This window comes from Lissotriton vulgaris, chromosome 2_1, assembly GCF_964263255.1.
Source record: "Lissotriton vulgaris chromosome 2_1, aLisVul1.2, whole genome shotgun sequence".
Classification (NCBI taxonomy): Eukaryota; Metazoa; Chordata; class Amphibia; order Caudata; family Salamandridae; genus Lissotriton; species Lissotriton vulgaris.
This window is the reverse complement of record NC_141687.1, coordinates 19618547-19644016: the sequence shown is the minus strand read 5'-3', so window position 1 is coordinate 19644016 and position 25470 is coordinate 19618547.

Genomic DNA, 25470 nt, shown 5'->3' with positions numbered 1-25470 from the left:
TACAACTACTAGATAGGTTTAGTAGGTAAACACCAGTGTAGGTAGATTGCAACACATCCACCCACACTAGAGCAATGTCTGGAGCAGAGGGTTCCACTGGGAACATCCCTGTTGAGAGTGACCCTCCAAGGGCACCATCCAAATTTGCTATTTTTTCCTTTAAGGAATTAAGACAGCTTTGTGTCTTAAGGGGTCTGAAGACAGGGCCTTCCCCTACTACAGACCACCTAAGAGAGCTCTTAGACCAGTCTGAGACTCTAAAGCCCTCTAAGGCAAACCCCACAGGGAATGCTGAAGGAGGCCATCCTTCAGAGGATGACACTGTAGACACCCCTGGTCCTATCATCCTAGTAGATGAGGAAGCCTCCACCACTGGAGCTCCTCAAGTAGATGAGGAGGAAGAGGAAGAGGAAGAAGAGGAAGAGGTGGAAAGCAGTGAGTCAGATGATGACAGAAATAGTCAGGTGCTGGTCAGCAGACTGAACCAGGCTAACTTAAGCCAACTTGGGAATGAATCTGGTAACAACCCATTCAGACCCCCAGGTGGACTTAACCCGAAGCCTAGGAGGAGAAGGACTCACTCAGGTGACTCTGACAAATCCCATGCTTCTAGAGGCTCTCATGGTCACTCCAGAAAGGGGATGACTAGCCCTCAGAGAAGGGAACATGAGACCAAATTGAGAGAAGCTCAAATTAGAGAGGCTGAATTGAAAGTCCAGAGACAAGAGTTAGAAATTGCCCTGGCCCAAGAGAAACTTGCTAGAGCAAGACAGCCTAGAGAGAGTGGATTAGGATCCACTGGTGGCAGCAATATCCAGAAGGATAAAGACAGGTCCTTTGATACAAGAAACCTGAGTAAGATTGTGCCCCCCTACAAAGCTGGGGATGATATCCACAAATGGATGACTGCACTTGAGAGAGCCTGCATGGTGCAGCAGATCCCTCAGGAGCAGTGGGCAGCAATCTTGTGGCTCTCCTTTGAAGGTAGAGGCAGAGACAGACTCCTCACAGTTAGTGATGGGGATTCTAGAAACTACATGGTCCTGAAGAGTGCTCTGATTGATGGGTTAGGCTTAACCACTGAACAGTACAGGTTAATGTTCAGAGATACCCAGAAGACACAGACTCAGGACTGGTCTGAATTTGTTGAGTGTGCCACTAAGGCTCTGGAGGGCTGGTTGCTGGGAAGTAAGGTTACTGACTATACAGGATTGTATAATTTAATTATGAGAGAGCAAATCTTAAGTAATTGTCAAAATCAGCTTCTACATCAGCACCTGGTTGACTCTGATCTGACCTCCCCACAAGAATTGGGTAGGAGGGCAGACAAATGGGTCAGAACCAGGATCAGGCCTAAGAACCAGGGTGGTGACCAAAAGAAAGAGACTACCAAGCCTCAAGAGAAGGGTGGGGATAAAAGTAAGGAAAAGACTTCCCCAGGGCCCCAAAACTCCAAGAATGGGGGTGGGTCCCAAGACACTTCTACAACCCAGAAAAAGCCTTATTGTCATACCTGTAAACAGGTGGGGCATTACAAAACAGATAGCTGGCAATAAGGAGAATATACCTCCAGGTAAGGCTCCAACACCTCCTGTCACTGTTAGCAGTGGTCCCCCAGGTGGTGGGAGCACCCCCAAGAATTTGGGTGGGTTTACTTTTGGAGGACAGGTGGACTCTGGCCTATCCAGGTCCCCTAACTCAGATACTCTTGTCTATGAGACCGGCATGGGGTTTGCCAATTTCACTGCTTGCCCAAACACTTTGAGCAAGTATAGACAGGAGCCCCTCATCAATGGTTTGAAAGTTGAGGCCTTCAGAGACACAGGGGCTAGCATCACCATGGTGGCTGAATGTCTAGTCCCCTCAAGGCAACTTTTACCTGATGCCAGATATCAGGTGACAAACATTGATGGCATAGAAACCAATCATCCCATGGCAGTAGCCAATCTTAGCTGGGGAGGTGTCACTGGCCCAAAGAGAGTGGCAGTGTCAGCAAACTTGCCTGTAGATTGCCTACTGGGTAATGATTTGGAAATCTCAGCCTGGGCTGAGGTTGAACAGCAAACCCATTCTAGAATGGTAAATCTCCATGGAAAGGTTAGTGGGGCTGTGATGGCTACAGCCCCAATCCAAGATGTCCTTCCTGAAAAGGTTGGGAGGGCTGAGCAAACCTCAGCCCCATCTTTAGATAACCTCCCTCCTGAAAAGAGTAGCAGGGCTGTACTAGTAACAGCCCATACCCAAACTGAGTCTCCTCCTGAAAAGGTTGGTGGGGCTGTGATGGCCACAGCCCAAACTCAAACTGATACATGGGTAGTGAAGCCTGAAATGATGGATCACTCCACCCAAACAGAGAGCATTGAGGAGGAAGAGAAATCTCCCTCCCACCAGACTTTAGGAAAGGATCAGCCTCCTCAGGGAACTGATCTTACCCCTGATGAAGGAACTGTCCCAGAGGTTGTTAGGCCTGGTCTGACAGAGCCTCTGATGGCAGTGGACCCTTCTCAGGAGGGACCCAGTCTGGAGCAGGTAACCTGCCCCTCTCTACCTTGCCTTACTCAGCCCAGGGCTGCAGAGGACAAGAAGGACAGTGAGACCCAAAGGGCCCCCTGTCAAACAAAGCACCCCCATCAACAGATTAGGGGCACCGAAACTAGTAGCCCTAGTGAGGTGAAAACTTTAAAAACTCCTGAGGGATCCCCCTTAAAAGTAGTTAGGGACCTCCCCCAGATGGATATTGTTGGGCACAGCCAAACCTGGGACCAAAAGGCCCCAAACCTGACCTGTCCCTCCAGTAAGCCAAACAGAGGGACCCAGCCTCCAGCTTTAGGTAGCCAGAGGTTGACCCTGAGAGCACAGTGCAACTCAGTCAGAGAAAGAAAGGCACACATGGTGGAGAGTGATTGGAGGAAGCTGAGCCCTACAGAGGAAACTCACTTCAGTACTCCATCTCAACACCAGCCTTTGACTTTGCAAAGACACACCACAGGTAGAGATTCCCTATGGTGGAGACCCTCAGATACCCTTAGGGTGAGGGATTGCTTAGTGGACCATGAGACAGGGGGTTACCAAGCCAGAGCTGGTACTTCCTTATATGGCCACTTAGGCAATATAGGCTTACCTGGTCAAGGATAGCCTTATCTCCTTTCGTTTGGGGGGGGGTTATGTAGGAAGGTGGATATCTGACTATGGTTACCCCCAAACTTTTTGCCTGGTGTTTAGCTGGTTTTTGACTTAGTTGGCCTGGGATCCTGCTATTCAGGGCCCCAGGCCGATTGCTCTCTCCTTAAAATGGACTCCATGTACCTTAGGTGCATAAAACAATTGGAATTGGTTCACCTTATAGGCCCCTGTAACAGTGTACCATAGGTACCCAGGGCATAGGTGTAGCCAAGGCCTACCAGGGGCTGCAGTATGTATTGTGCCACCCCTGGCCTGGCCTCCATATTTGACACAACTGGCTGATCACTCAGCTGGGGTAAGTTGGTGTAATCACCTCTTGCTTAGATATAGTATCCCTATATCTAACCCTAAACTGGACACATATGTTCCTATCAGCCACTCCTATGGAAGGCCTCATCCATCCTGGAGGCAGAGTGCTTGGAAATATGTGAGAGGGTGCTCTAGCGTGAGCTGAGCCTGTCTGCAGCTGTCGGGAACCACTCCCTAAGCTGTTCTGGGATATTGCCATACCATATACTCTTAAGTGCATTATAATCCTCGCGGTTATATGCTATCTTTGGTTTGGCTTTATCAAAACATGTCGAGTAAGGTGTCATACGAATTGGAATACTATCCCCTCGACAGTTCTGTCGACGGGGATAGCATTCCACCCTTCTAGAGGGACACGACATGTGTGTAGCCTTAACCCCGGTTAAAGTTAACCAGAGCCTCAGCATCACAAAATGGATGCTGCCACCACAGACACATGTCTGACCTCCTGCTGCTGGGAGTCCTTCCAGCGAGGAGGGCCTGGACAAAGGGTTTCTTGCCTGGGGAGGTGCGAGCACCACCCCAGACAGGGTTTTGTGTATTGGGTAGGACAGGGCTGAATAGATTGAGACATGCCTGGGGCACACAAGGTGTCCCTGTGCATAAGCCAGCCCAAACCGGTTCTGGGGCTTTCCAGCCCCAGTCCTGGCGAGGAGCTGGACAAAGGAGAGGGGGTGTAACCACTCCCCTTCCTGGTCCCACCCAGAGGAGGGACCTAGTAGGTGATCCACCCCTCAGATTGGGAATAAGAGTGGGAGCAGTGCCATTGCACAGCAGATCATCCTGAATCAACTTTACACGAAGAAGAAGACTGGACTTCGACAGTCTGCTGCACAGAAGACTGAAGAGAATCTCCCTTGTGGCCTAGGAGTGGCCACCCTGTGAACACAGGTACCAACCAGCAACTCGACGTCTGCTTTGCCGCCGCCTCCCGCCTCCCGCCGGAGCCCAGAGCCCGACAAGAACCAGACTCCCAGACCTCTCAGAGCCCGATCCACAGTCCCTACAAAGAAGGGACCCATAGAGGCACCGAGTGACGTGGGACCGGACCTCTTGGAAGACACTCGAAAAGCTGACTGCGCAGCTTCTGAGGCATCCTCGACGTTGTGCTTTGGGGACTGAGAACCCCCACCACCGAGCAGCCCTTGCACCGAAGGTCAGCCCTCCAGCATCTCCACGATCTGCCTGGGGCCCTTTTGCATTGTGCCACTCGACGCGCCATCCCGGCCACTAGCCACGTGGTCAGCGGCCATCTTGGCGACGAAACTGACGATTTACACAGCAGGTCTGGTCGCTCCAGACCTACCCAAGCTCCTGTAAAAAGGAGCACCCGCTCTGACCTTGCTGGTCCGAGTGATAAGCATTTTTCAACTTCTGCGTGGCTTGCATTTGCCACGGCCTGTTTGCTCCGATCAGGTCGCCGACACCGCCAACAGCGAGAAGCCTACGTGGGACAGCTCGTGACTGACTCCTGGACGTCCTCGACCCCGGGTATCCACGTGGCTGCAGAAAGAAGCTACCCGACAACGCCTGTTTGCACCCGACATCGCCTGGTTCCAATCTGGTTCCACGGTAGTCACTGGCTAGTGACTTTGAACACTGTCCCCTCTGCTTTCAGGTCTTCACATCTTCAGATCCACCCTTGGATCCACCGGAACTCTTCACATCGAGCCGCCTGCAGCATCTTCAGCTCCAAGCACCATCGACCAGCGTGACGAAACCCGACACTACTTCGACCCTGTGCACCCGCTTCCTGTGGGTGAGGTAACTCAGCTCCGCCAGTGCTCCAGCACTGGTACACATCTCAAGGGCCTGTGTCTTAAGTTTCAGCTCCGTAGGTCACTCGGAAGGTTCCTAACTTTCTAACTTTGTACTTTTTACGCACCATAGACTTTACATTGGAAAGTGCGTGCACTTTGAACACTGCACCCGAGTCCCGCGGGCCTTTCCCGACTTAGTCACTGCTAGTCTCGAATAGCTCCAGCGATTCCCAAGGCCCTAGGCCTGTTCCCTTTCCTATTGGTATCTCTTATACCACTTTCTTAGTATATGGTTTAGGTGGCCCCTAGGGCTCATCCATATTGTGCAACTTTTGTGTATTTTAAACTGTCTTGTGATTTAACGCTTGTGCTTCTGTGCTCATAAAGAGTCCAGGGGATTTTATAGTTAATAAATCAATATATATTTTCAATATATATCTGTGTTTTGCCCCTTTCATTTGGTATTCAAGGGGGTTGTGTATGGTATAACAGCTGGCTTCACATGCCTTTCAGAGTTTAGCCTAAGACTGCTTTGTCCACGTTACCACTAGGATAACTGGTCTACAAGGTTGAATTACAACCAATCATCATAAGGGTTGCTTGGCATGGTACAAAGTGATCACTAATCAATCAATCAATCAGTGACACTTGTAAAGCGCGCTACATACCCGTAGGGTCTCAAGGCGCTGGGGGGGGGGGGGGGTGCCGCTACCGCTCGAACAGCCAGGTCTTCAGCTTCTTCCTAAGAATTAGTGAGCATTATATACCAGGCCAACTTCTCACAGTGCGGTCCCTGCGGGTGTTCTGGTAGCCTTCCGGGACGGCTATGGCTATGTAGGATGCAGAGGCGAGGTTCAGCCAGGTCTCCATCAGGAAGGCGACATCTGGGGAGGTTGAGTCGAGTAGGGCCCAGAGTTTAACTGCGTGTTTGCGGGCGGAGTGGTTGTTGAGAAGGATGCATCTGAGGTGGTTGAGTTCTTTCCTGGTCGGCAGCATGGTGGAGCGATGCTTGTGAAGCTGCAGTTCTGGCAGGTGAAAGCTCCGTGGGTGCGCTTCGGGCGGCCAGGAAGCAGGTGTGTGATCGTCCGGTGTTGAATGCATGAAGGGTTCTGGCATTGTAGCGGTGTCATGTGTCATGGCGCTTGCGGGTTCCGGGGGTCTTGGCGCTGGGCGCGGTCCAGGCGTGGACGGCGCAGACAGGCTTGCCTTAGGGGGGCCTTCGGCGCGCCAGCGGCAAGCCCGCTGCGCGGCCTCCATATGAGGGGATGTGGGAGGGAATAGCAACTGGGTGGCGGGAGCAGGCGGCGAATGGGATTGCAGGGGGGCGGGCCGCTGGAATGCAGCGGTGGGAAAAACGGGCGGGAGCCGCGGGAGAACTGGGCACAGGAGGGAAAACCAAGTTTAGGCAAGAAAACAAGTACCGACACAGAGGAATAAAAACAAGTCTGGGCAAGAAAGCAAGTACAGGCACAGGGGAATAAAAACAAGTCTGGGCAAGAAAGCAAGTACAGGCACAGGGGAATAAAAACAAGTCTGGGCATAGAAAGCAAGTACAGGCACAGGGTAATAAAAACAAGTCTGTACTCCCACATATTAGCGTGTTTATGTGTTTTGATGTCTCTACTTTTTAGCACTAGTGATTGCTGTACTCCCAAGAACTAAGACGGATGCACATCTGGGCTGAAATCGTGGCTTCCCTCCCAGGCACTAATAAGGGCACAAGAAGTATTTCATTTCTGGGCACTGCTAATGTTGGCCGATGCTGTAGTTGTTGTTGCCAATAGTTTAATGATTTTCTAAACTGTCACTCATTATTACATTTCTTATATAGCGCCAGAATCGACCCCCGAAGGGGTATCTCCGCTCTTGCCTTGGGAACCCATCCTGGTTTTTCCCTGTGAGATAGCCCCTACAGGGCATCCCCAAGGTGAAAGCCAGGCATCCCGCCGCGGGGGGGGGGGCCGTTGTGGAGATTAAGCAAGCTTAATGCCCAGAGTTGCAGAGTGTGAACCCATGATTAGGTCAGGCACCGAAGCGAGAATTATCGAGTCCGTGGACATTTGAGCTCAACACCCTGCCGCGTCGGGAATCGAACCCTGGTCCCGGGTCTGACCTCTGCTTCAGGGTCTGCCTGCTCTAACCAGTGAGCCACACTTCTCCACTCTGAAGGCCTCTGCTCTAAAGAGACCTTCAGAGGAGTGCAGGTCTCAGCTGTTTGGACCAGGAAAATCCTTCCCTCGCTCATTGCCTTCTTGAACCAAGAAAGTTTAAAAGATACACATTAGATGATATAAGAGGGTCTTTTGTTTTTTAACTTACCTTTTTTATTAAAAAATCAAAACAATAAATCATAACATAAGCTAATATGTCATATAGTCAACAATATAGTAAGATGTGAACAGTATATCAATATAAAGAGAAATAATATGGTCAAAATTAATAAATTACCAATAAAGACAATACATGGAGTGATGTTATGATAGATAAGAAAAACGAAAGCTAAAAGGAGAAAAAAGGAAGGAAAAAGATAAGTGGAAGGAAGAAGGTAAGAAGGAATTCAAGTACATGTTGAGACAAAATTATAATATAGTAAGAGAAGTAACAATATACCCTATCAAAATCAGAATGAATTATATATAGTGTTAATGATAGCTCATAATATAGAGGAAATTCATCAATACATCATGTTAGTCTTGTAAAGACTTAGGGCTGATTTAGATCTTGGCAGACGGGTCACTCTGTCACAACAGTGACAAATATTCCGTCAGACGAAATCCCATGGGATACAATGGCATTTATATTTCTACAGACGGGATATCCGTCACCATTGTGACAGAGTAACCCATCCGCCAAGTTCTAAATGAGACCCTAGGATACAATAGCATTTATACTTCAGAGGATGGGATATCTGTGACCGTTGTGGCGGGGTAGACCCTCCGCCGAGATCTAAGTCAGGCCCTAGGATACAATAGCATTAATAATTCAGAGAATGGGATATCCGTCACCGTTGTGGCGGGGTAGACCCTCCGCCGAGATCTAAGTCAGGCCCTAGGATACAATAGCATTTATATTTCAGAGAACGGGATCTCCGTCACCGTTGTGATCGAGTAACCCGTCCTCCAAGATCTAAATCAGGCCCTAGGATAAAATAGCATTTTTATTTCAGAGGACGGGATATCCGTCACCGTTGTGATCGAGTAACCCGTCCACCAAGATCTAAATCAGGCCCTCGGATACAATAGCATTTATGTTTCAGAGGACGGGATATCCGTCACCGTTGTGATGGAGTAACCAATCCGCCGAGATCTAAATCAGGCCCTCGGATACAATAGCATTCATATTTCAGAGGGTGGGTTATCCGTCACCGTTGTGATGGAGTAACCCATCCGCCGAGATCTAAATCAGGCCCTAGGATACAATAGCATTTATGTTTCAGCAGACGGGATATCCGTCACCGTTGTGATGGAGTAACCGTTCCACCAAGATCTAAAACAGGCCCTTAGTCACAGGAACCATAGCATCATAAACTAAATAAAGAGTATTGGGTCGCCACAGTTTGTCACCTTTAAATGATGACTGTAGGGAGTTCACAATAAATTGATCCAATCTGCGGTTGTTTCAAGCTAAATCCCACCAACACATGAAAAAGGATGGGTAGTAGTGTTCTCTAAAAAGAGAAACGTCCGCACATTCGTTAGCAACACAGTATTCGATAGCACAATTGTAACGTGAAATTTATATATTCAGCAATCAAAGTTTAGAAACGGGTGCCTAATATAGCCCTATCAAAACCCACTACCCCACGGTGTTGGTTGCACACTAAGGGGCATATTATCAAGGGTGGCGATAGGGAAGTTTCGCCGCTTTAGCGGCCGTTTTGGGCCGCTAAGCGGCGATAATTCTATCGCCCTAATAGCAAGCTGTCGCTAATAGCAGTTAGCGACAGCTTTTAGGTGATAGCGAGTGGTTTGGGGCCCATTTTGCATTTTAGTGATATTTATCGCTAATGACATGCAAAGTGAGCGTACCCAAACTGTTAGCGACTGAAAACAGTCGCTAACATCGCTATCGCCTATTAGCAAGGCAGGCGTAGCGATGGAATTATTCGAGCTAAGCACGAATATCTCCAAATACTAACACCTGCCCAGACCAGTTCTTAGCCATGTTATCCAATGGGAGGTGGATAACATGGCTAAGAGCATTTAGTCGCTAATGCGTGAATATCGCTGTATTCTCAGCGATATTCACGCATTTCTCCGCTGTCGCCGGAAAATTTATCGCTTTGGAGATAAACATTGCTAATAGCACGTTATCTCAGCGATAAATTCTGGCGATGCTCAGCGATAAAAATATTGTTGCTAAGCCTATTTAGCGATAAATATCGCTACTTGTCGGTAATATGCCCCTAAGTGTGTCTAAGACAAAAAACAAAAGAAAGGGCTCGAGCAGTACACATACAGTCACTATTTAGTCAACCAAGTATAGATCATACCAATGAGTATAATCACTCCTTAAACATCAATCAGAAAATATTGACAATGAGATAAGTCAAAATTATAGAGATCCAAAGCAGGTGGCAGTCTTGATAATCTTTATTCCACAATAACTTCATTAAAACTTCCCAGCACACAACTCGCCGACACGTGTTTCGTCTTTCAAGAAGGCTTTCTCAAGGCAATAATAGACATCCGATCGCCTGGAGTCAACCACCGTATGTGAAGATGTAGATCTCATCTGCGAAGTAACATTCATAAATGGCCTTCATGTAGGCATCATTTTCGATGAACGAGCAATCATTCATGAGCCATGGAATAATGGTCAACAAAAGAAGGAACAGATGGTGCTCATACACCACAGGAGTGCTCTAGTTGAGGGTTCCGAGTAATTCCCAATACCATAAATTGGCTAGATCGTTAGGTAACAATCCATCTGGTCAAGGTAAGATCCTTCTAACAATCCAATAGGACACCAAAGTCCTAAACGGCAGGCTGCAATGTCGCGCTCACAGCAAGTACAAAAGGTGGTCAAAACCATGATGAATCCCGACTTGGCAACGTCCGCAACCTCTAACAAGAAAACCTGACTCCAAATCCCACCAACAGTTAATAGGAATATATTCTTTAGTTTGTCAGTTAGAAGTAATGACCGGTAAAGGAATTGCTATGAAGAGATCTACAAGTTTTTATAGCAATATGTTATGAGACAAAACAGAGTGTATTCCTCCCAAAAACAATTTATCTGATGAAAAAGCTGAGGAGACATTGGTACTTGCTTTAATTTCTAACTGGGGTGTCGCGGCAATCTCGTATGCCGATGACACCCAGTTAGTTTTCCCTTACTTGGAGGCATCAGAGGCAGCATTTGCTAACTTCAAGGGATGTCTTTGTGACGTGGCTAGCTGGATGAACACTAACAAGTTGAAGTTGAACGCCGAAAAAACTGAGGTGCTTTTCTTTGGGAAAGGCCCTCACCCCTCTGCGGAACTCTGGTGGCCTACAGAGATGGGCACGGCGCCTACCCCCAGTACTAAGGCTAAAAACCTGGGAGTACAGTGGGATGATAGCTTATCTTTTCTGCCCCACATTCAACAGGTGGTCGGAGGATGTTTAAGTAAATTGAGAAACTTACAAAAATTTCTCCGGCTTTTGCCAGAGGGATGCCGTAAAACGGTAATCCATGCTATGGTCACCTCAAGGCTGGATTATGCTAACGGTTTATACTTGGGCCTTCCGAAATATCTGATCCAACGGTTACAAACCGTTCAACACGCGGCTGCGAGACTGGTAAAGCATATTCCATTCAAGCAGCGTGTCTCTCCGCATTTGTACAGACTACACTGGCTTCCGGTAGCTAGCAGAATCAAATTTAAAGCCCTAACCTTGGCATTTAGGGCCCGATGTAGGTAAACGCGATTTTCCGAATTCAAAATACCGAGGCGGGCCGAATCGGTATTCTGAAATCGGAAAAGGAGATGTAGGGAAAAAAAAGCGAATGAATACCGATTCGGTCGGCATCGGTAATGAGAATCGGTACGTTCCGAATCGGCACGGACCGAATCGGGAAGTACCGAATCGGCTAACAACGATTCGGAAATTACCGATTCGGCTAACACCGATTCGGTAAAAGCCGATTCGGTAAAATCCGATTCGGCAATCATAGATTCGTAGCCATGAAAACACACCCATGGCGAAAAAGCCCATAGGAATGCATTGAAGAAACCGAATCGGCTATTACCGAATCGGATAATACCGATTCGGATTTTACCGAATCGGTAATATCCGATTCGGTAAAAGCCGATTCAGCCAATGAGGTGGCTCCCCCTCCCCCACCCAAACAGGGAGTGGCAACCCTGGCAGGTGCAGCTAATTAAGAAGTTTCTGGAGAGCCAGCCTGAGCTCAACACTCACAGTTAGCAGCAGTGGGAGTAGGAGGTTGTCAACTCTACTGAAGAACATGGCAGAGCAGTGCGAAAGCCAGAAGTCCTCCCAGAAGAGGAAGCCGAAGTTCACCACCACCGAGCTTCAGGTGCTGGTCGAGGAGGTGGTGAGGGTGCACCGCCAGCTGTTTGGAAAGCTGTCCCTCAATGTGCCAGACAGCCCCAAGAGGAGGATCTGGGCCGAAATCGCCCAGAAGGTGAATGCTGCGGGTGTCACCCCCAGGTCCGTAGAAGAACTCAAGAAGAGATTCTACGACATCCGCAGCCTCACAAAAAGGAAGATGGCTGAGATACAGAGGCAGGCTGGAGGCACTGGAGGAGGCAGGAACCCGGCGCCACCCCTCACCGAGCTGGAGGAACTGGTCTCCAGCACCATTGAGAGGGAGAGTGTCAGTGGAATCGGGACCCTGGACAGCTCTGCGAGAGCTACAGCTACAGGTAAGAAGCATGCGCATCATGACACACCCTACCAGACACCTCCCCATTAGACACAATGCATAGGCAAACCCCAGCACAGTACTGTCACCAACATACAAGAGACAAGCATCATGGTACATGTAGTCAGCAGAAGTTAGCTAAATATGGCAGTGCAGAATCACAAGACAGGAAACAGTGTGACACAGTGTAAGGAGATGCAAGGACATGTGGAATGCTTTAATTGTACTGACTGTAATACATCGGCACTCAGTTTACAAATGCTTCTTTGTACCTAGGGGCCCCATCAGGCGGAACAACATTGACATCAGAGGGAGCAGCACCGTCTGACACTGCAGTCGCAGGGCCGAGCACCAGCCAGGCTGGCCAGGAGGAGGAGGAGGACGGAAACACCCTAGGGCTAGGTATGGAGGGAGACCTGGTGATAGACTTCGATGCACTGCACTCCCCACAAATGGCCAGCACACCCCCCTTGCAGTTCTCCCCAGAGAACTCCCCTACAAGGGACACCATTCCGCCTACACCAGCTCCTGCCACAACCATGGCCTTGCCACCTGCACAACCTGTCCTGGGAGCAGGGGCTCAGGGACCGGCCAGCACCACACCCCCACCAGTGGCACCCCAGCCCACTCAGCAGGCCGGAAGCAGCAGTGCCCGGCGCCGTACCATCACCACCACTGCTGCACCAGCACGGGAGGGCAGTGTATTCCTGGGCCTCGAGGGACAGATGGTGAAGATTCAGAGGCAACAGGCTAGATCCACGATGGCCTGCCAACGCCAGCTCCTGCAGCACAACCTGCAGATGGGAGAGTTGGTCAAGGGATTCCAGGCCTTCGTGGAATCGAACAAGGAGGTGGCAGCAGGGTTAGGCAGGCTAACCACTGCCATAACCCAATCATCTAGCAGACAGGAGGAGCATGAGCTGGTGCGCAGGCGGGATGCCCGGGTGCTGAACCGCGCCATGGGCCGCCTTGCTGCGGCGACGGCACAACTGTGCCATCGCAGCGCGAACCAGGAATCTAGCCTGAGTCAGCATACGGCAGAGCTCACAAGGGGGATGGCCCGGATCACCACTGCTATGGAGGCCATGATTATTTCGAACACCGCCTCCAATCCTGCCCTGGACCTGGGTGATGCTGGGGACAGCAGCAGCCGCAGCAGCCCGGCCAGCGCTGCGTCTGAGCCACGTAGGAGCACCAGGCGCTCCGCTGATGCTGCTGGGCATTCAGAGGGGGCTGAGGGACACCCCAGTGGGTCTGGCAAGCGGGCAAAGAAATAGCCTTGCAAGGGCGGGTGAGGCAACCTGAACCTTGGACTTTATTTTATTTCCTATACACCATTTTTTGTTGCACATCAGTGCTGTAACTGTGTTGCAACAGTATTAAAATTTGTGTTTTCCAACCAACATTTTGCTGTCTTTGCATCTGTACTCACTCAGAAATAGTTCTCAGTTATCTCCTCACGTCTGTATCTGCCATCACTTGGCGTACACACCCCAGCTGGCTGTGTCAGTGGCACAGCTTCGTCGTCGTCATGGTCCTCGTAGTCAGACAACTCCACCTCAGTGCCCTTCTTCACCGCAAGGTTGTGTAACATTGCACATACAGCTATGATCTTGCAGCAGGTGATGGGGGTATACTGCCTTGCACCTCCACTCTTGTGCAGGCATCTGAATCTACTTTTCCAGATGCCAAAGGTCCGTTCGACAACATTCCTTGTGCGTATGTGGGCCCGGTTATACCTCCTTTGGCTGGGTGTGGAGGGGTTGAGGTAGGGGGTGAGTATGAATGAGCGGAGGGCATATGCACTGTCGCCTGGAAGAGAAAGGGGTCACATTAGACACATGCATACATGTATTCCACCTAGCTACTATGTGTTATGGGGGTCTGATGATGTGTCTCACCTAGGAGGTATCCTTCACCAAATTCGCCAGCCATCAGCCGTGCATAGATGCCGCTCTGTTGGAAAATATAGGAGTCATGGGTACTCCCTGGAAATTTTGCGACCAGGTCTGTGATGGTGCACTTTGCATTGCAGATCACCTGCACGTTGATGGTGTGTGTAGACTTGCGATTGCGGTATATGTATTCGGTGTCCGCTGGTGGGCAAATCGGAATGTGCGTGCCATCTATGCAACCGATGATTTGGGGAAATTGTGCCATCTGGTAGAAGTCAGCTTTAGTTTGTAGCAGTTCTGCGTGGGTTGCAGGGAAAGAGATGTATTGGTCCATCCTGTGTATCATGGCGTCAAGGAATGTGTGGAAGAACCTTGACAGGCTGCTCTGGCTCACCCCTCCTGCTGCTGCTACACCACTTTGATAGCTGCCAGACGCTAGCAGGTGTAGGCTGCATAGCACCTGGATGTGCGCAGGGATGGCGTGTGCCCTTGGGGTGTGGTGGTCCAAGAATGGCTTGAGATCCCTGATGAGCTCAAGTATGGTGTCAGAGTCCAGCCTGTATCTCTGTAGTATCTCTGCCTCTGTGAGCATGAACAGGGTTACCCTCTGTCTGTAGACCTGTTCATTTCTTAGCCATTCCCTCTGTCCTTCCTGCTGTAGCCGTAGCCGCCTCGCAATGACATAGAAAGCTGCCATCCTGCAAGTTGCAATGCATTTTGGGCCTGTTTATATGGGTTGGAGTTGGTTACCACCTGATTGCAATCCATGGTAAATACCGAGTGAATTCTACCGATTTTGAGCCGATTTCGGTGTTTCTGTGCCTCCCTACATCTCCCCAACTGTCGGAATCGGGGAATTTCCCGATCGGCGATTCATACGATTAGGCATGTTTTCCGATTCGGCTCATGTCCGAATCGGTCTATCTACCGATTCGGTACATGGACCGAATCGGTGATTTTCCGATTCGGTGTCAGTAACAAATCGGTACATGGACCGAATCGGTGATTTTCCGATTCGGTGTCAGTAACGAATCGGTACATGGACCGAATCGGTGATTTTCCGATTCGGTGTCAGTAACGAATCGGTACATGGACCGAATCGGTGATTTTCCGATTCGGTGTCACTAACGAATCGGTACATGGACCGATTCGGTGTTTGCATCCGATTCGGTGTTTTTCCGATTCGTTACATATCCGATTTTCGGTATGTACGTATCGGATTCTTTCCCATTCGGTACTCATTCCGATTCGGTTTTCACTCCGATTCTTTATGTTTTTTGTTCCCTACATCTCGATGGCTGTTTACCGATCGGTAAGGGCCAAAAATCGGTATTTTCGGCCGTTACCGATCGGTAACGCCCTACCTACATCGGGCCCTTAGAGCCTTACATGGAACCTGTCCCTACTACCTGAAGGCTCGTCTCTCCAGATATGTACAGTCGAGACATCTTCGCTCCAACTCCTTGCTCCAACTCTGTGTCCCTCGAGTTAGGCGTGCCCGGATGGGGGGCAGGACCTTCTCAGCCAGCGTGGCGAAGCTATGGAACACTCTACCGCTGGTTATACAGTTGGCACCATCTGAAGGTACTTTCAGGAAGCTACTGAAAACGTGGCTCTTTGAGTAATGAGCGTCCTTCCCTCTGCCTCATCATGCGTTTGCTTGCACTGCACACTTAGCGCCGGGACACCTCTTCTGAGGTAACTGAACGCGCTTTACAAAACTCTGTATTATTATTATTATTATTATTATTATTATTATTATTATAATAACTTCAAACTTTTCCCAAGCATGAAGCCAAAATTCTGAAAAATAACAGGACATGGAAAAAACATATGTAAGTATGAACCAGCGTGTGCATCACAACACCAGCAACTTTAGTTTTAAAAAGAAAAACTGAATAACCGATTTTAGTAAGAAAAAAGAGTTTGCGTTCTAGTGCACTGCGATTTTCTCTCAGGGGTAGAGGTGAGTAGGCCTGCGACCCTGGATTATGAGTGCACTTCAGTCTCCTCGCAGGGATAGAGGTAAGGAGGCCTGTGACCCTGGACTACGAGTACGCTCAGTCTCCTCAGGGATAGAGGTAAGAAGGCCTGTGACCCTGGACTACGAGTACACTGCTGTCTCCTCAGGGATAGAGGTAAGAAGGCCTGTGAGCCTGGACTACGAGTACGCTCAGTCTCCTCAGGGATAGAGGTAAGAAGGCCTGTGACCCTGGACTACGAGTACACTGCTGTCTCCTCAGGGATAGAGGTAAGAAGGCCTGTGAGCCTGGACTACGAGTACACTGCAGTCTCCACAAGGGTAGAGGTAAGAAGGCCTGTGAGCCTGGACTACGAGTACGCTGAAGTCTCCTCTCAGGATAGAGGTAAGAAGGCCTGGGACCCTGGACTACGAGTATGCCTCAGTCTCCTCACAGAGGTAGAGGTAAGAAAGTCTGTGACCCTGGACTACGAGTACACTGCAGTCTCCTCAAGGGTAGAGGTAAGAAGGCCTGTGACCCTGGACTACGAGTACGCTGCAGTCTCCTCAAGGGTAGAGGTAAGAAGGCCTGTGACCCTGGACTACGAGTACGCTGCAGTCTTCTCACAGGGATAGAGGTAAGAAGGCCTGTGACCCTGGACTACGAGTACGCTGCAGTCTCCTCTCAGGATAGAGGTAAGAAGGCCTGGGACCCTGGACTACGAGTACGCCTCAGTCTCCTCACAGAGGCAGAGGTAAGAAAGTCTGTGACCCTGGACTACGAGTACGCTGCAGTCTCCTCAAGGGTAGAGGTAAGAAGGCCTGTGACCCTGGACTACGAGTACGCTGCAGTCTCCTCAAGGGTAGAGGTAAGAAGGCCTGTGACCCTGGACTACGAGTACGCTGCAGTCTCCTCAAGGGTAGAGGTAAGAAGGCCTGTGACCCTGGACTACGAGTACGCTGCAGTCTCCTCACAGGGATAGAGGTAAGAAGGCCTGTGACCCTGGACTACGAGTACACTACAGTCTCTTCGCAGGGATAGTGGTAAGAAGGCCTGCGACCCTGGACTACGAGTACGCTGTACTCTCCTCACAGGGGTAGAGGTAAGAAGGCATGTGACCCTGGACTACGAGTACGCTGCAGTCTCCACAAGGGTAGAGGTAAGAAGGCCTGTGATCCAGGACTACGAGTACGCTGCAGTCTCCTCAGGGAAAGAGGTAAGAAGGCCTGTGACCCTGGACTACGAGTACACTGCTGTCTACTCAGGGATAGAGGTAAGAAGGCCTGCGACCCTGGACTACGAGTACGCTACAGTCTCCTCGCAGGGATAGAGGTAAGAAGGCCTGTGACCCTGGACTACGAGTACGCTGCAGTCTCCACAAGGGTAGAGGTAAGAAGGCCTGTGATCCAGGACTACGAGTACGCTGCAGTCTCCTCAGGGAAAGAGGTAAGAAGGCCTGTGACCCTGGACTACGAGTACACTGCTGTCTCCTCAGGGATAGAGGTAAGAAGGCCTGCGACCCTGGACTACGAGTACGCTACAGTCTCCTCGCAGGGATAGAGGTAAGAAGGCCTGTGACCCTGGACTACGAGTACGCTGCAGTCTCCTCACAGGGGGAGAGGTAAGAAGGCATGTGACCCTGGACTACGAGTACACCTCAGTCTCCTCACAGGGGTAGAGGTAAGAAGACCTGCGACCCTGGACTACGAGTACGCTGCAATCACCTCAAGGGTAGAGGTAGGAAGGCCTGCGACCCTGGACAACGAGTACGCTGCAGTCTCCTCAGGGAAAGAGGTAAGAAGGCCTGTGACCCTGGACTACGAGTACGCTCAGTCTCCTCAGGGATAGAGGTAAGAAGGCCTGTGACCCTGGACTACGAGTACACTGCTGTCTCCTCAGGGATAGAGGTAAGAAGGCCTGTGACCCTGGACTACGAGTACACTGCTGTCTCCTCATAGGGATAGAGGTAAGAAGGCATGTGACCCTGGACTACGAGTACGCTGCAGTCTCCGCAAGGGTAGAGGTAAGAAGGCCTGTGGACCTGGACTACGAGTACGCTGCAGCCTCCTCTCAGGATAGAGGTAAGAAGGCCTGTGATTCCGGCCTACGAATACACTGCTGTCTCCTCATAGGGATAGAGGTAAGAAGGCATGTGACCCTGGACTACGAGTACGCTGCAGTCTCCGCAAGGGTAGAGGTAAGAAGGCCTGTGACCCTGGACTACGAGTACGCTGCAGTCTCCTCAGGGAAAGAGGTAAGAAGGCCTGCGACCCTGGACTACGAGTACGCTGCAGACTCCTCACAGGGATAGAGGTAAGAAGGCCTGGGACCCTGGACTACGAGTACGCTGCAGTCTCCACTTAGAGATAGAGGTAAGAAGGCCTGTGACCCTGGACTACGAGTACACTGCTGTCTCCTCATAGGGATAGAGGTAAGAAGGCCTGTGACCCCGGCCTACGAATACCCTGCAGTCTCCACTTAGGGAAAGAGGTAGGAAGGCCTGTCACCCTGGACTACGAGTACGTGGCAGTCTCCACTTAGGGATAGAGGTAAGAAGGCCTGTGTCCCTGGACTACGAGTACGCTGCAGTCTCCTCACAGGGACAGAGGTAAGAAGACCTGTGACCCTGGACTACGAGTACGCAGCAGTCTCCACTTAGGGATAGAGGTAAGAAGGCCTGTGACCCTGGACTACGAGTACGCTGCAGTCTCCTCACAGGGATAGAGGTAAGAAGGCCTGTGACCCTGGCCTACGAGTACGCAACAGTCTCCTCAGGGATAGAGGTAAGAAGGCCTGTGACCCTGAACTACGAGGCCGCTGCAGTCTCCTCACAGGGACAGAGGTAAGAAGGCCTGCGACCCTGGACTACGAGTACGCGGCAGTCTCCACTTAGGGATAGAGGTAAGAAGGCCTGTCACCCTGGACTACGAGTACGCTGCAGTCTCCTCACATTGGTAGAGGTAAGAAGGCCTGTGACCCTGGACTTGGAGTATGCCTCAGTGTCCTCTCAGGGAAACAGGTGTGGTCTGCAATGAAACCCCCTTATGGAGGATCTAACCCAGTTACCTGGTGGGTAAGAGTAAAGGAGCCCCTCTTGGTCATGAACTGGACACCCCTCACAGTGATGTCAGTGAGCTGCTGGACGAAAGCTTCAGCATGCAGGGACCCCCCGAAGTCAGCAAAATTGTCTCCTCTGATTATACCTGGGAAACTATAGGTATCTATAGAAAAAGACATCCTTGCCTTGGGCCGAGATTGTGATCCGGCTGCCATTGTTTGTATTCTACAGATAGCTGTGTCGCCATATGGGCGTAATAGCAAACACATATGTATAACGCATGAGGGCCTTGTACATAATGCCAAGGCAGTGTGATAGTGTTCTAACAAAGTTCTCCGTACAAGCAAGGTTGGCGTTTCCAACAAACTAACCCAAGTGTCACAAATGCAAATGTGTGTCAAATGTCGATGTGACAAAGTGAAGGCAACTTTAGGAATGAGCTGTGTCCTTGTAAAATGGCGGCATTACCTTTCAGGCTGAAATCATGCACATGACACCCAAGCCTCGTACATAGGTCATTTAGGAAGCTATCCAAGCAAAACTAATCTTTTCATTGAAAAAAATGCATCAGTATATATAAATGAAAATCTAAAATGTGTATGATAAAAGGATGATAAAACTGCTTTAAAATCAAGCACTTGTGCAATTTGGAGTCCTAAAGCATAAAGAAAGCCAATAGCTGTTACAAATATAAAAACTATAAAATGTAAGGCAACTTAAAACAAATTTGGAAGGTAAAAAACAGGCAGAATCAAAAGTTTCCACCACACGGAAAGGCAAATGTTTGCATGTTCCGAGTGGGAGACGAAACTCTGCTGTTCCCAGAGTCCACAGAAGATGATCTCAGTGGTACAACTCAGAGCAAATTGATAGAGCAAGTATATTCCAATCCACCCCCACTGCAGCCGCTGAGGAAGCCAAGGCAGCCACTCGATGTTCCATTGAAACAGAGCCTAGATCCAAACCACCAGGTGCGGAGGCAACCCAGAGAAGCTCATAGAATGCAGCCAGGAGCAATGGCTCCGCAAGGAACACCTTCTTAGATCGGCCTTCAGCAGGTCCATTGGTATGTATATGTCTGAAGCTTCAACTAAATGCAACTCTGGGCACAAGTGCAAGACACCCTTGCAAGTGCACAAGAGGCGGCGGAACACAGGTTGAATGCAATGAAGCCACACTGACCAAAATGACAGAATCCAAAGCTTATCCAGGTCTCGAAGGAAAGTTGTGCTAAAGAAATACACCATGCCTTTATGGCACAACAGGATGTGGGCAGTGTCAACTCCATCTGATATCGCACTGGGACATCCATTGTGGAGCAAAAATAGTAAAAGCAGTGTCCCTGCAGCGAGGAGCAGGACCAGTGGAAGACCTCCAAAGATGCTTCAGAGGAAGGAGCGGATAAAGGATGGAATAACTCCAAACACCGTCTGGAAGGTGTTGACCCACCCAGGGCCAATGCTCCTAAATAACCCTACAATTCCAGTCATACTAGACATGTTAGAAAGACAATGGACTACTTGCCCAAGAAGGTGTGGGAAGTTGGTATGGCGAAGCACCTACATCTCCGAAGAGGAACAAGCCACCTGAAGATCTTTTTGGCCGAAGTGGAGGCCACATCTTTTCAAAATAACATGGCTGTCAGTTTGCTCAGGGCATAAAAATGCACATTGGTAAGATTAATTGAAGGCCAAAGCATACACTCCCTAAGTACTCGGGCAGTCGGAAACAGGACTTGCGTACAGCATGTAACAATGTAAGATACGATTACCACATGAGCAACCCAGGTTTAATACCCCTGCAACCTTGATTGTTCAACATAAGGTAACTCTCATTCGAGGGCAATCTGAAAGTCAGACGTATCATGGCCGCCGGAGACCCTTTCAAGCAGCAGCACATGTTTGCCACAGACGCATTGCATGCTCCGTGCAACAAAATGGCCTTGCACACTAGGGACCCACTTGAAGCATTCTCAAAGTCTGGGCTTCCAAGAAACACTTCAGTCTCCTTATTCCGACACGGGAATGGGAAAGGAAGTTCCCATTGTCCATGAATGAACCCTTCACCTAAGGCTTCATATCTGCCCTCTTGATGGTGTTGTAGACAGTACTGAAAGTGGAAAGTTGAGATTGGTAGTGTAATGTACCCATGGATTATCCAATCCGAGGGTGCTATCTCAGCAACGGTGAAAGGTCATTTCTCCAGCCTTTCAATGTGTAATTTGCATCCTTTTGTTCTTCAGAAAGATGGTATGGTGAAAACAGATAGTGATATTATGTGCACCAGGGCACGTTGCCAGAATGTAGTTCTGTAGTGTCCAGCTTAACAATAGAATTGACCTAAGCTGGGACTGCCCATGCTACAACATAGACAAGTCTTGCTGAAGCACATCTATCATGGACGAGACAGTGTTACCTAAAGAATACATTCGCGATGATAAGTAGTCATACCGTAGTCCACTACTTCAAGAGCCTGTTCACAGTTGGTCCTGTCAATCTCACACAGCCATTCAGCAGCCTCTTGTCATATTTCATTATCGATGACATAAAGGAAACATTTTTTATGTGGTTTCTGAGGATCCAACTAGAAATCTGAATAGCTCATCAGATAAAATTGACAAGTGCTGTTTCATCTGAGTCAGTGTTGAGGATTTTAATCAATAAAGGCACAACTTCCTAACACTGTAAGTTGTGACCACCCCCGAATGTTCTCTCTACACATATTGCACATCAGGCCTATTGGCTGTAAATCCCTTGAGGTTGCCCAGCAATCTATTCTGACATGTGTTAGTGTCTGGAGGCTAGACTAAGCATCCCTTCCAATTGGGATCTGATGAGTTATGCTTACTCTCACGCAGCATGCTATCAAAAGTGATTTCATCGTATGATGTCAACTGCTGCCAGTTGTCAAATTGTGTAAGATCAGGAACTTGTGGTGTGTTGAATTCCTTGATCTTGCCTGTTGCATAGTTTTGTTCAGGAAAATCATTTGTTGTGGTATTAAACATGCCCTAAAAAAGCATCAGTTCCCTGAACCTGCCAATCTTTAGTCCCCCAGATAGATTTTACATCTACTGTATTCCTCCAAACATCAAACTCTTGTACAGAGAGCTGAGAAAGGAAAGAAGCAGAGCAAATCATCTCGGTGTCAGTTAACATATTGTTTTTGCAGGTGATGGTGCAAACCTATAATAAAATGAGTCTGGGTTAGATGTATAACAACCAGAAAAATAATCAAACTTATGTACGAATGCTCTTGGACCATCCCTTGGTGGTGTAGAGTAATAACCCCATTGTGTAAAGTTAAATACTTCACGAGGTCTACTAGCCTTGTGTAGAAAATGATGACCATAATGTTGAAAACAGAACATCTCATCAAAGTTAGCTGTTCCATCATATAACACATCAGAAGAAAACACATTGGAATGTTGAGGTCTTTTAACATTTCATGCGCTGCATCAATGTCCCAATCTTCAGAAATAGTACCAGGGGTGATAATGTAATTTAAGTAATTAATTAATAAATGAGGAATTTGCAAGAGTTCAGAGGGACCCTACACATAAAACACTGCCATGTCCCAAACAATCCTATCCAAATCCAATCCTATCCAAAACCGGAACAGCTGAAACGTTCACCAAGGACAAGTCTGTCTTAACAGTGTGCTAATGCATGTGGTTCCAGAACCAAATTTACCATGTGTATTGCAGAGCATATTCTAGTATAAAGTCTCTGTTCAGAAGCATAAAGAACGCTCTCACTAAACTTATCCAGAGAACCAGGAAAAGTAATGCAGTTGTAATCCAAAGATGTAACCATGGAGAAACAAAGTATGTTCTTTTTAGCTAAAGATAGAAGGCACACAGCTTCAGTTCAAAAGGCAGGTGCGGTGAGGGTGGGGGTGTTTTCAATGCGTCGTCGGAGAAGTCATCAAAAACGATGAGGTATCCAGAAGCCGTCCGGTCTTTCCTTGGCAGCTCAGCAAGTTGGTTCAAATTAGATGAAGACTGAGGACCCGATTCACAGAACTAACTTAACACAAAATCCTAAACTTACTCCTTTTGGTATTCACAGAAGTTAGGATTTTGTCTTAAGTCTGTCTTAAGTCTGTCTTAAGACAAAATCCTAACTTCTGTTAATACCAAAACTAGTAAGTTTAGGATTTTGTCTTAAGTTAGTTCTGTGAATCGGGCCCTCAATCTGTGGTACATTGACATAGACCATGTTCTTTTCGGGAATCTGAATTGAAATCTGTGTTTCTCTACTTGTTGCCTGCACGGTTGTCTTTGTTTTTGAAACAGTTTGAAGAAATACTTCATTGTTGTTTATCACTGTCTCTTGTTAAAAAGAACAGGCTTCATTTGTAATTAAAGCTTCCAACTGAACCTCCTGTATCACTGCAAAAGGAGATTGGTAGCTACCCAGGAGCCCACACAGCTTACTGTTGACAATCGGCCAAACAGTGTGGCTTGATCAGATAATAGAGACAAATCCTGTGTCTCAGCACCTGGCAAGGGGCAGGAGAAGTACTGTGTGTGCCTTCAACAGGCAGGACAGGTACAGGTGCTCTGTAAGATGGCTGTTCCGGTTAAAATGGGCTAAACACGATAATGTTCCTTAAAATGACTACCGGCACAACAAATTAAAGATATGTGTTTTTTGTTTTCCCATAACTCAATTTTAACCCACAGTGTGCCAGAGAAGGCCTCATTCTTTAACAGGGCTCTATAGTGAACATACTATTTAGATGTGCATAAAAATGTATTTAAATTCATTTCAAAGAGCGAACTCTTAGTTCCCAGACCCCACGGGAGTAGATAAACGCTTAGTCCTAATGCTCTCCTGAATATCTCCAAACCCTTACTGAACGCAGAGGGGTCCAAGAATCTCCACGAGGAAGGGGGAATTGGATAAAATAAAAAATCAACAAGAAGAGGCAGCCTCGTTCCTCAGTTTCTTGGTAGTATGAACTTCCTTGGTTGAATTTTTCAGGTAGAAATATTTGCTCTCTGTAAGAGAAGGCAATGATAAGCAAAGTAATCTTCTATTGTAACTACCAGCCATAATCTCACTGTACAATATCTGCTTCTACATGTACCCCTTATTGGACGAGTGAGAGCTTCTCTTCTTATTCTCTAAAGGGAGATATTTATACATGCATTGTCCTTTTAATGAGCCAACGGGGGGTTGAATATTCTAGCTAAGAATGAACACAGTGTTAGATCTATTTACTGTACAATTATCTATACCTTTTTAATGGACAGTATTAGAATACTCCTGGTTCAAAATTACCAAAGGCTTTAACTCAGAATTACTAGCTAGAACCGCAAGTTACGATGTCTATCGCTATTCAATGAATTTACTGTACTAACTGTCATATAACCATCCAGATTAACAATTAACTATTTTATTCTTTCTCTAGGGTACTTGCGTGACCGCACAGATGATGACTGTCAAGGATAAAGGCTCTGTGAAGGCTGAAAGGTAGTGAGGAGAGTTCTTCTGATTCCTGACTGGAATATGACCTCCAAAATATTCCACTGAAAATGCACCAAAAGTACTATGGACTTTTTTTTTAAAACCAACGGCCAGACTCTAACCTAACCTTCCGCCGAGCATGCGTAACGAAAAACTACCCCTGAATGCTGTTCTAAGCTTCATTCTGAGGGGAATCTCAATAGAGACACTACCCTGACTGGATTTCTTGATGGAGTGCGCGGTATCAGCAGTTGCGCGCGAGCTTCACACTGTTCTATGCTCACGAGCGCCGGTTAGCTGGAACAACTAGATTCTATTACAGGACCGGAGGCTTCGTATTATGCTTCTCTTTCTTTTAATGCTACACACAGCAGCCAATGAAAAACGTTGTATATGTAAACAAAACTACATTTCCCATGATGCTAACACACATCACTTCCTGTAATGGCCCATAAGAACCAGGCAACACCGGATATAGTCCGCTTTCTTTGCTGCTCACGCAGCCAGTTAAGTGCCTACTTTTCTTAGCTCATTTGCGAATGTCTTTGACTTATTGTTGATTTCATTGTTCTGTGTAACGCTATTTGTGTGACATTGTTGAGCGCTTTGCCCTTCTGGGCTGGGATTTCTCTGCTCGCGCTGCGGCGCGCTGTCTTAGGGCTTGTTGGCTCACACTCAGCGCCGGGTGAGTTCGCGCCTCTCCTCCCTTGCATACAGGGGCCGCAAACTCACCGGGACGCCGTATTGGCACTTCGGGAGAAGCGCTTGTGTTGCGCTTGCTCCCGTCAGAGGCATTTAGCATTTCTTTCACTTGCGCAGAGGCGCGGAGATCGCGGCGGCTGCCGCTTGCTTTGGGGGCAATTATTTCCTTAGGGAACACCTGCTGGGCACGGTACCGACTCGCCGACGGCGAGACTTTTCTATTATATAGAGCGCATGGCCCTCACTCATTGGCCT